This window comes from Dermacentor albipictus, chromosome 3, assembly GCF_038994185.2.
Source record: "Dermacentor albipictus isolate Rhodes 1998 colony chromosome 3, USDA_Dalb.pri_finalv2, whole genome shotgun sequence".
Classification (NCBI taxonomy): Eukaryota; Metazoa; Arthropoda; class Arachnida; order Ixodida; family Ixodidae; genus Dermacentor; species Dermacentor albipictus.
In genome coordinates, this window is record NC_091823.1 from 167102980 (window position 1) to 167113713 (window position 10734).

The 10734-nt window shown below is 46.9% G+C and overlaps 1 long non-coding RNA gene across 4 annotated transcripts in view; it reads right to left on the reverse strand.

Moving 5' to 3' along the window:
• Nucleotides 1-3651, reverse strand: part of LOC135896299 (uncharacterized) — a 22087-nt gene extending 18436 nt beyond the window's left edge. For all 4 annotated transcript variants that reach the window (XR_011512524.1, XR_011512525.1, XR_011512526.1 and 1 more), the window contains exon 1: nucleotides 3518-3651. This is a non-coding gene — a long non-coding RNA (uncharacterized lncRNA). The remainder of the gene's footprint in view (nucleotides 1-3517) is intronic.
• Between the last annotated feature and the right edge of the window lie 7083 nt (nucleotides 3652-10734).

Sequence of the window (10734 nt, forward strand, 5' to 3'; positions counted from 1 at the left end):
CTGGCTGATTTCAACACGGGTCTGCTTCTGTGCACCAGACAACAAACGTGGCACAAATTTTGCACTGACACGACGCATCCCTAGTTTGTCACTCAAAATTTCATCACATGATCCTATGCTGATACCCACTTCATCAGCGACTTCTCGAACAGTCAAACAACGATTTCCACAAATCGCAGTTCGAACTCTCTGAATGTGGTCATAATCTGTAGATGTGGAAGGTTGTCCAGGCTTGGGATCGTCACCGACCAACATTCTTCCCTCTTCAAAACGCTTGAACCAACCATAGCACTGCGTGCGACTCGCATAGTCCTCCCCGTATGCTTGGCTAAGCAAATGAAAAGTCTCTGTGAAACTTTTCCCAAGTTTGTAGCAGAACTTCACACACACACACTGTTCTTCCAATTTCTTCATTGTCACTTTGGCACCAATCCGAAGAGCAGCTTGTTCATGTGCTCACTTCAGCGGCTGTAGCTCGCCAACTACGGTCAGAGCGAAACACGGCAATGGCAGTTTGTTGTCTAAACCTGCCACTACATGTGCTCAGTAGCCGCAGCGCGCTCCCTCTGCTGATTGGCACACTATTTCAAAAGTTCGGTTTCTTTTTGAACCCACCTCGTATATATTACTGCACACACACACACACACGCAAAAAAAAACCTTGAGTCATAAGTGAGCACTGTGTCTGTCCCCTTTCCTTTTCCAATCAGTTGACACTGTTTTCACTCTAAATACCTTCTAGGAACTAGGCCCTCAAGAAACTGTCTTGCAAGTGCCCTATATTATCTGTGTTGTACAGTTCAGTTTGTCAGTCCACCTAAATTTAGCATTGTTTATAAATTCTGCTTAAGTGCTTCAAGATTTTATGTATTCTGTACACTTCTACAGGTCAACACCACCACATATTTCATGTAAGTAAAAGTTACTATGCAGAAAATGCTCGTTTTATTTGAAGACCAAGCAGCTTAAGTGATAATGCATGTCCTGACTAGGTAAAGTTAACGAAAAGTGACCAAACATATTTTTCAAAGAAAGGCTATGTATATGTACTACAGGCAATACAAACCTCTATTTGCATGCCGCTGCTATAGGTCCCATGACCAGTGTGACTTGCTTTCTGTAAGCAGTACAGGCTGTACAGAGCTGTCAAGTCAGCTAGTCTTTAGCCTATCTAGCTTGCTTTCCTGGTGCTTTCATGTATACAAACCAGAAGGCTGCCTTCTACAGTATTATGCTGAAGATTATAAACAGTTTCCTGACACTGTGCCTTGCAATGTTCACAGGCATTTGGCTTACCAGGAGACATCATTTGTGTTGGCAACAGTAGGTGAGAGGTAAATAAAAAATAAAGTACACATTAATTTAAAAGCCTTCATCTCCACTACATTGTGCAACATGAGGATGCCTTTCCAAAGGAATGTAGCCAGTGCCATCTGCAAGCACATTGCTCACCAGCTGGAGTGGCTTCATTTCGACACTGGTGACACGCAAAGACATTGTTGTGCTTGAAGTGAGGTGCATGTAAAGCACCACAATCCAATAAAACTGCTCATATTTTATACATGTACTGCGTTTTTGCTCCCACTTTGATGTTGACATGATGAGCCTGAATGCCATCAGCCATCCCATACAAAAACTGTCCCAACTTTCATTCAAATGACTCAACCTAACTGTGATAGGCTAGCAATTTTCTTGTTTGGATATGCTGTTCAGTTTGTGCATGTTATAGTGCAGGCATACCACCAATTGAGTTAAGCATTCTAAAAATCAAGTACACTACATTGCCTACTTAAGCACATGAACATTTGGGCAACAAAATCTTTTTCTGCTCATGCAGTGACCTACACCTACAAAGGAAGACACAAAGACAGTGCACACGTGTAGGTAATATCAAGCTTTGATGCAGACATAGTAAGCTGTGGTGAGGAATGAAGTGTAATCTGTGTTTCCACTTCTGCATGAATTTTGTGGAAGTGCTGGAGAGTCAAGGTTTTGTACAGCTACTAATTTATGTATGTGGTCTAATAAACCATTGCAAAGTGAATGTGTGGCATCAGCAACAGATAGCCAGGCACTATCACAAAAAGAAGCAACATAATGCTGGGGAGTGGTTGTCGAAAGTTGCAGGTTCTCGAGGAGAGAGACAAAAGGACAAGACTGCACCGATCAATTGGACATGACTGAAGGCATGCACGGTATGTCGAGCAAGAAGCAGACAGAAGGAGTATTAAACGCATGAAGGAGAAGCCTGACAGTGTGTGAAGGCAAGAGCATCACATGAAAAGAAAAATTTGAAGAAAGTAGCAAATGAATGGGGAGCTCAGATGCCAAGGAGCAAGAATTTTCTGCTAGAAATGTTATTGCTGTTGTGCCTTAGCCCTGGTGCTGCAAATGGAAGGTGGAAGAAACAAGTACAGTACAAGTTGAAAAAGTGCTGTGGCAAGAGTGAGCGGCATTAGATCGGTGCCTCATCAAAATGATTAAATTTGCAGTGCTCATGTGCGCTCAACAAAGTGTGCTAACCTGTGCTGCTGGAAGTGTGCGAGCTATCGCGAGATGAAATGTGCAATCAGCCAGCTCTTCCAGATTCAGAAAAGACTTAAGACCAGAGGAAAATTTCTAAAACTACAAGACAGCAACCTGATTTGTTAAATCATATTTTGGATGTTTCCAGTAGAAGCACTTGCACCGACGAAAACTAAGTTGCATTAAAGGTTGGACTTCAGAAAGTGCATCAACACTACACCAACGATAAATGCAATTCCACTACATGGATAACTTGCCTTGTATGAAAACATTGTTTTCACCTTTTGCTCTCCTGTTCGCCACATAAGCATTGCGGATTAAACAAAGTCTCACTGTTTCGTGCAATGCGTTTGTCACTGGCTGACCACAGAGACGCCGAACAAGTGTACTGGCAGGCATTCAGAGCTATTTCGCATGCGGTTGTAGTGATCTGAGCCCTTGTTTCGCCCACACAGAGCGCCCCGTATATGAGCTAGACATCGTAACAGCCGGGATTATTAACTAGTCAATATCAGTGTTACTGCACAGCTTTCACAAAGGTCTACTGCTATGAAATTGCATGACGACCACTTTTCTTTTGCATACATTTCTTCCGTATTCATCCGCAGGGCGTAGTGTTTTGCCTGTGTGGCCATACAGCTCTCACAACGATCTACGGCTCAGATTGCATGACGACGCAAGTTTTATACTTACACATACAGAGTACAATATTCCATTCCCACGAACCTCCAAGTGTGCTGTATTCTCAGTTACATTAAGAACTAATGCATCGGCACGGCAGTTAATTCATAAACTGTTTCCGTTCCCGCGATTCCCCTGAAGTGTGTGGTATGCTGACCTTGATTAACGGCACTATAATGAACAATGCATCGGCACGACGTAATGCTTTGCCACTACAGTCATCCGAGAAGACACCTCACTTCCAAACGTATCCCCTTGCGACTATAAAATTTAATATGCTACCGTCGCAACAAAATAGAAACAAACTCACCTCGGACGCGGCTTCTTCCGCCTTGCCGGCCACGCATCCTGTCGATTCTGTGCTGCAAGCTCGGCTAGGGACAAACGGAGCAAACGGTTTTCTTCCCCGTAGTACCTAAACGACGACAAATCTTGAGCACCAAAAGTCCCCACATTTCACTCTCGCAGCTACTGCTCCTCGCGCGTGCGCAGAAACAGCGGTGAAATCCATTTTCGATGTGCTCGTATAACAGACGCCAGCGTGTTAACCATGGTGTCAACAGAGATTGATTTATGTGCTCCACATGAGGATTCTACACAGATCTTCTGCTCGCCTTTAAAAAAAAGGCTTTGCTCTAACTCCGGGTTCCACGGCGCTGGTGGGTGAAACCTATCTGGGAGAATGGAAGGAGGAATCCGAGTTGCACACCGCGGTGGGTTGTGTTTGCACAGAAATAGTCCTTTACTGTGCCATATTTTTAGTGCAGATGCCACTGCTCCTGAACACCGACACCGAGTGTATTCAGGAGTAATATAAAATGTTGGCAGAAAAGTTTGAGGCGCTCCATGACCTGGTTGAAGGGTCGCTCACGATGCCCTTCGTTGTGCGGGATCCTATACCGTCACGCGCAAGACTTGCAATGACTGAGGTACTAGGTAGTTCCCCGCCTTTCATTGATAAATCGCTTATCTGAGTACGCCAGCTTTACTTCTTTGCTTCGTTCCCTGTACATGGCATCGGGGATGCAAATTCAAGATGTCGCCCTGGCATTCAGAGTGGGAATCTCCACAGCTGATAGTAGCAAGTAAATAAACATCGCCCTATGCGCAGGCTTTCCCGCACTACTCCTCCACTGGTCACGTGGCGAGACGGGCCGTTCGGAAGCGGTGCTGCCGCTCTGCCGCCGCGATGAAATTCCAACTTGTCCGAACCTCGCCGCTCCCGCCGCTAGTGCCGCCGCCGCCGCTCGAAACAGATTTCTGCGGCGCGGCGGCAGGATTCGCGAGCATTTTCGCTTGCATGTGAAACAGGCTTAACGGTGCGGGCTGCGCTCACACGGCACTTTCCATGTTCAGTTGGTTCACTTCCGTTTAGACGATTTATCACGTGACTCTTGAACTTTTTACCTCACCAACTCGAAAAAATGTTGTTTCTAGATCCAATCCGACGCATGGCGTTGCAAAATGGCTGCGTTTGTTGTGGTTTCAACGTGGTGAAGCGTCCCATTTCGCGTTCCATCGCTTGTACTAACCGCATCGCCACTGTGCATTTCCTTTTTTCTTTCGTAGCGCGACTGACGGTCTGTGCCATTCAGCAGGTGCAGTGTTGAACGTGGTGGGACTTTGCGACGCGCACCCCAGAACAGCCGTGGAATGGCGCTTAACCGCCCGCTTTAGGAATGCGACCATGATCGTCCACCCAATTTGCTTCTCCTGGTTACGCACTACGAGGCCTTGTGGTCTTCAGTAAGGGCTGAACTGCAAGCTGTGCGCATTAAGAAAGCGGCAATCGAGAAAAAGCGGAAGGCGGCCGAGAGGCGATGTTACAGCCTCGCTGCAGTCGCTGCGGCGATGTCTGCCAGGCAAAGGAGTGTGCGGACGCTTTCCAGACGACCGTCTTGGTACGACACAACCGTGCCGACGTTGTCGAATCAAGATTTCAAGGCCAACTTTCGCGTGACCGGTTCCACATTCTTCTACATCGTCAGCTCGTGTCCCTCACTAGCACGGGAGGATACGAGCATGCGAGCTTGCATACCCCTACACCAGCGCGTCGCCCTCTCGCTGTACAGACTGGCTGCACAAAGCTGGTTGAACAGCGTCGTCATCTTTGCGTACGCGGGCGCATTGTGTTTCTCAGCTCAGAGTTCAGCAAGGTGATCTTGCCACAAGCTGATAAGTAAATGAGTCCGTGACGCTGCAGGCAAAGCGCTCTAGCGCCGGCGCGCTCGCCTGCAGCGGGGACACATTGCTGCTGGGGACTGCCATCTTGCCTATTTCACGACAAAACGGACGGAAACAGTGGCGGAACGGAGACCGGCGGGCTCCGTTGGCGTGAATCGCCGTTGGATTTCCAACGGCGCTCGTGCTGCCGTGTAACTCCGCCTAACGGCCGTTAAGGCCAACTGCCATTTTCCTTAACGGCCGTTAAAGTGCCCGTGTAACTGGGGTATCATGAAGCGCGACTAGGTGAGCGGCGGATAAACACTGAAACTAGACAACCTATGTGAAAATATGTGTAAGAAATTTTTAAATCATAATACTGCCATACTAGTAAACATTCCGTTTCAAGCAATTTTGCTGCACCAATACAACAATGTTAATTTTTTTTCTATTTCACCATTTATTAATTTATTCTTGGTGACCCCTACAAATCAGTAAATCTGGCGCAAGGCTTGGAAAGACTGTGCAAACCAGCTATAATGTCATGCGGGCCGTATAGCGTTGCTCAGTTCAACGCGGCTGTTTCATGCGAGCATCTTTATTTCCTTGCGTGTTTGTTCGAAATGCTGCGTGCGCTTCACTTCAAATTTTGCGTGACCTAGCATATGGTATTCATTGCCGAAAAGTGTGAGTGGAGGCTTTTTTTATCGTGTAAGTTCACGCTGCGGCATGCGACACGCTTGTTTCGTCATGACGATAAATGTGGAACGCCCTCCGCAGAGACGTCGCGCTGTGTTCGTTTACTCTCCGTAACACAGGCTCTGAGTGCCCGACGGACAGCAAAATTAGTTAATTCAAGTGTTTGCTAAACAATAATGTGGGGCAATGTTGTCTTGTATGATAACTGTTGCATAAGAATACACGATGTAGCAAGGAATTACGGATCATTCTGTGAAAAGGATCCGCATGTGTTGCTATATAATACGACTGTCTGCTGGCCACAGTACTTTTCATCCATTGAAACATGTTTTGTTTGGCCAATTATATTGATTGCATTCTTCTGGACGAATAAAAGTGAAGTTGCTTTTGAAACCTCTGTGGCAGTGTCACTTATTTCCATCCTATTCGCTCACTTTACTAAGGAAGCTGCTAGAGCAATTTCTCTCAACAGCCAAATTATGTTCATACTAAGGCATACGCCACTCCTATCGTTAAAGAACACGCTGGTCTTTCAGCTGAGGTAAGTCTCAAGCTCGTCTCAGCTTATAAAAAAAAAAACTGCTGTCGAAATGCCGGGCGCTAAAGAAATTCAAACTTTCGCACCATAAGGATCTTGACGTCACTGCCATTTCCGGTTGTGATGTCACTTTTTTATGTTTTATTTTTGCTTGCTGTTAGTTGTCCCCACGATACGTAGATGGCGACGGTTGCAACGAGCCACCAGTTTCTTCACATTTCCGTTTTTATGGAAGCTTCGCTACGAGTTTACATACACCTTACCACTTCAACGCACATGCGTGACAAACGTATGCACACAATGTATATGTCTTTGATGCGTGGCCACTCTGACCGTTGCATCTGCCCACAGTCTGTGCTGCGACCGTAATCGGCAGTACGGCAGACACTGTACAAAAACAGTACCGCCGCCTAGCGGCCGCGACCACTCAAAGTGCAGTGCAGAAAACGAGCGGTTTGTCCATGAACAGACACGACGGAATTGTAGTTTCCTTCTTGGTACTGTAGCCCGAGTGGTGTAATCGTGCATTTACAATAAAGTTCATAATTCCAAGCAATATACCTGAGAGTGTGACGCTTGGTCCTGTCAGCTCCATTTTCTTACGCGCAAGCGTAACTAGCCTGCGGTGTCTGTCTGAGGGCGCGATGCATGCGGACGAGGAAGGCGCCTGAATGTGAAAAGAATTGCGCGCCGCGGGGAGTACGAAGGAGCGCCATCCGCGAAAGTACCGCCACCTAGAGGAATGTGTAGGTAACGTTGAGCGAAGTAGAGATGGAGAAACGAGGCAAAGCGTCGCGAAGGAGGAAGGTAGCGGATTCGCCCTGGGTTTACCTCCTCTAGCAGTTGCTACATGTTTTCTTTGCGATGCATACGTACTGGGTTTGTCTCGTGGTAACATCGTACTCGTAAAGTGTGCGATGGTGAGTCGATGATGGTGGCTCAATTTCGCATGCGCAAGGGGAGGATGTGTGTGCCATATACCGTCGCGCGTGGCACCATTGCACCGCGGGATGGGAGGGAGGCGTTCGAGGAGGCGTTGGCTTCGGCAGCGCGCCTCTTGAAATCTTATCTTGAAATCGATATACTTTGGGGGCGCAGTCTAGGTGGGCCGGTGGCTCGTAGCTTTGCGTACGCTGTGTTCTCACCGTTCAGTTTGCGTGCAATCGATAGACAGCAAGAAGGTCACTTCGCTCCCTGCTGCTGCCGCGATTCCTCACGGCAGCATTTTGATGGCGAGTTTCCGCGGTCATCGATTGGGAAGTGTTCATGCTTGCCCGTGGACGCTGACACCATGCTGGGTAATTTAGATAGTAAGAGAATCTTTACAGCGGTCTGTTTTACTCCTGCGGCTGCTGCATATGGCACGGCCGCGCGAGCCCTGTCTTGAATACGATCTGTGATGTGGGCAGTGCGTCAAGGCCCACCGAGGACCGATAGCGTCGTGTGCGCCATAGCAGCCATACGCTTGCGCGTCACCCGTGGTCCTGAAGTGAAACGACGCTATAACTCTCTCCCGATTTCTTGCCCTACTAATGCCGTGTATCGCAAGCAATTGCTACGAAGTTGCAATGGATTGCAAGAAACTTCCATAAGAAAAACAAGTACCTCAATCTATATTGGAAAACTACTGCAGCGCGTACAGACAAGGACGCGAAAATGCATATGAAAGGCACAAGCCATACTAACAAGCCCGCATTGCAACACTAATTCTTTAAATGTATTGTTCGGACGCATCGCTTGTGCTCGGTCTAACAGTGGCTACGTTTTTTTAGTTTTGTTGTTGTGGCCATTAAATATTTCCTGGAGTGGTCACAGTGTATAGTGCCTATACTTGTTGAGGCTCGGTGTAGCTCGCTGATGTTACGGTAGTGCGTAAGTTGGGATATGTGCGCGTCAACCTGTCTGTCATCTGAAGGGGACATTAGAATATCTAGCCGGAAAATGATTGACTTGGGGTCGCTTGCGTAAACTACGCCCATGTTCGCTTTCCTACAGTCGCAATCCCGTGCACACAGGCATCATGGTATCGTGGGTGCATCCAGCACGCGGCGCCTTTATTCTATTGCGTCTGAAAGCAGCAACGATAAGAGCAAAAAAGTGTTGTATCGCCAAAGTTTCCCATGGCAGTACTACTGGCGGATAAAAAAATCATAACAGCGTGCTGTTTCAACGGATTGAGCAGCACGGCAGATCGGCTTGTGATGGTGCTTGCAGTCACTAAGCTAATGAAAGTAGGAAGCAATATGATATGCTTTGTGCTGTGGTGCGCCAGTCTGCTTACTACATTCGCGACCATCACTTGAATAAAACTGCAGTTCTTTTAAGCAAAGTCCCGGCATAAAACAAAAAGTGTGCCGATGTTCCTTAGGACGTGTGGTGTTTACATGTATATTGATAGAGTACTGAACCACAAAATATGATATCTTGCATTTGGTTACGTTGAAGTAAACTGCTGAGAACAAGAAATAACAAGAAATCAAAGGATGATAAAAATTTACCGACGATTGCGATACTCCCTAATGCGGAATTTGAGCGCAGCTCTATGCGCGTTTTTATTTCGCGATATATTGGCTGGCGCAGACAATCTGTCTCATGCGGGACGTTGCAGACGGAGTGAAGAGGGATGCTACTGCCTCGCCAGTCGGGAGACCGCGAGAGGCATCCCGTGGGTGACGCGTATACGCGCGATTCACAGCAGCCCCCGCAGACAGACCTCCCCTCATGCAGCTCTTTCTTCTTTTTCATGTATGGTATCGGTGGAAGCGCTCGCCGCATGCCTTATCGATGGCGTCATCGGTGAACAGAAGACGGCGGTCTAGTCTGGCGCCATCTCGTAGCGGTTGTCACCGCAGAGCCCGTCTTGCGCGGCGCTATGCTTTTCGTCTTACGCTTTCACCATGCCCTCCCTCTCTGCTTTTCGCCTCGCGCTCTTTTCGCTATCGCTGTCTTTCATCCTTCGCTGTGCTCTTTCGCTCGGTTACGTCGAGGACGCCTTGGGGTGCCGACGCTCAGCGCAGAAACGGGCGCGTAAGAGCTGGGCTCCTAAATCAAAAAAGAAAATGCACACGTATCTAATCGCACAATATCTCGGAAATGGACAGCACTGACCACCATGAGATAAACAAATTGGAAATTAGAGGCTTATGGGACGGTCAATAACCGATGCGTTATTCCTTTTTGGGGTGTAGCGAGAACGACAGAGATGTATAACATTTACAAATACCTTGACATCGACAGCAATAGCCTTCTTTCTTGGCATATGGATGTTGAATATATTGCTAAGGACGCTAACCGCATCCTGTGTTACTTATTTCGTAATTTTTTCCCGATCGCCCCTGTCGGTAAATCTACATCTCTATGACACACTTGTTCGCGCTACGCTAGAATATGCATGAGTGATCTGGTAACCTAATTACATAACCCTTGGTGCTATCCTTGATATCATACAGAATCACCCTGCTTGTTATGTTTTATGAATTTACCCTCGTGCTGTCAATGTTTCTTCCACAAGGGCCATAATCGTCTTCCCTGACCTCTCATCTCGTCTCAAAATGTTCTCGGCTTTCTTTGTACCGCAGTAACTATTGTTATAAACCATTTTTAAGAGATTCCTTCTGTCCCTCCCGTGTATGTATTTCGCACTGAGACCATAACTTCAAATTGTGTGCCATGTTTCCATAGTAATGTGTGCAATGATTCTTTCAGCCACAAGACCAGCATCCAACAGTACTGTTTTCTACCTCTACCACCGCCATTTTGATAAATCTTCACCATTTTTGCCATCGCCAGGCATGTTGGAATTTTTTTTTAAATATTGCTGTATGTTAATTAATCCAGTTTTTTGCTATCTGCCGACTGCTTTAATCCCCAGTTGCTTCCTGTAATGCCCTCGCGCTTTGAAGTATGCTAAACTAATATAAATAGAACTAAATAAAAATATTTAAAAATATTTATTTACTCATTAATGCCTTAAGTGGCTTGTGTCCTGCTCGTCTGGAAAACTCGGCGTACAACACAGAATGTCATGGGAACTCGCGTCGTGCAGACACGCGCTCGTGCCACTCCTATCGCGTTCGTCGTCTTCTTCCAAAGCTGGCTACGATGCCGCTCATCTTGCCAAGAAAAAA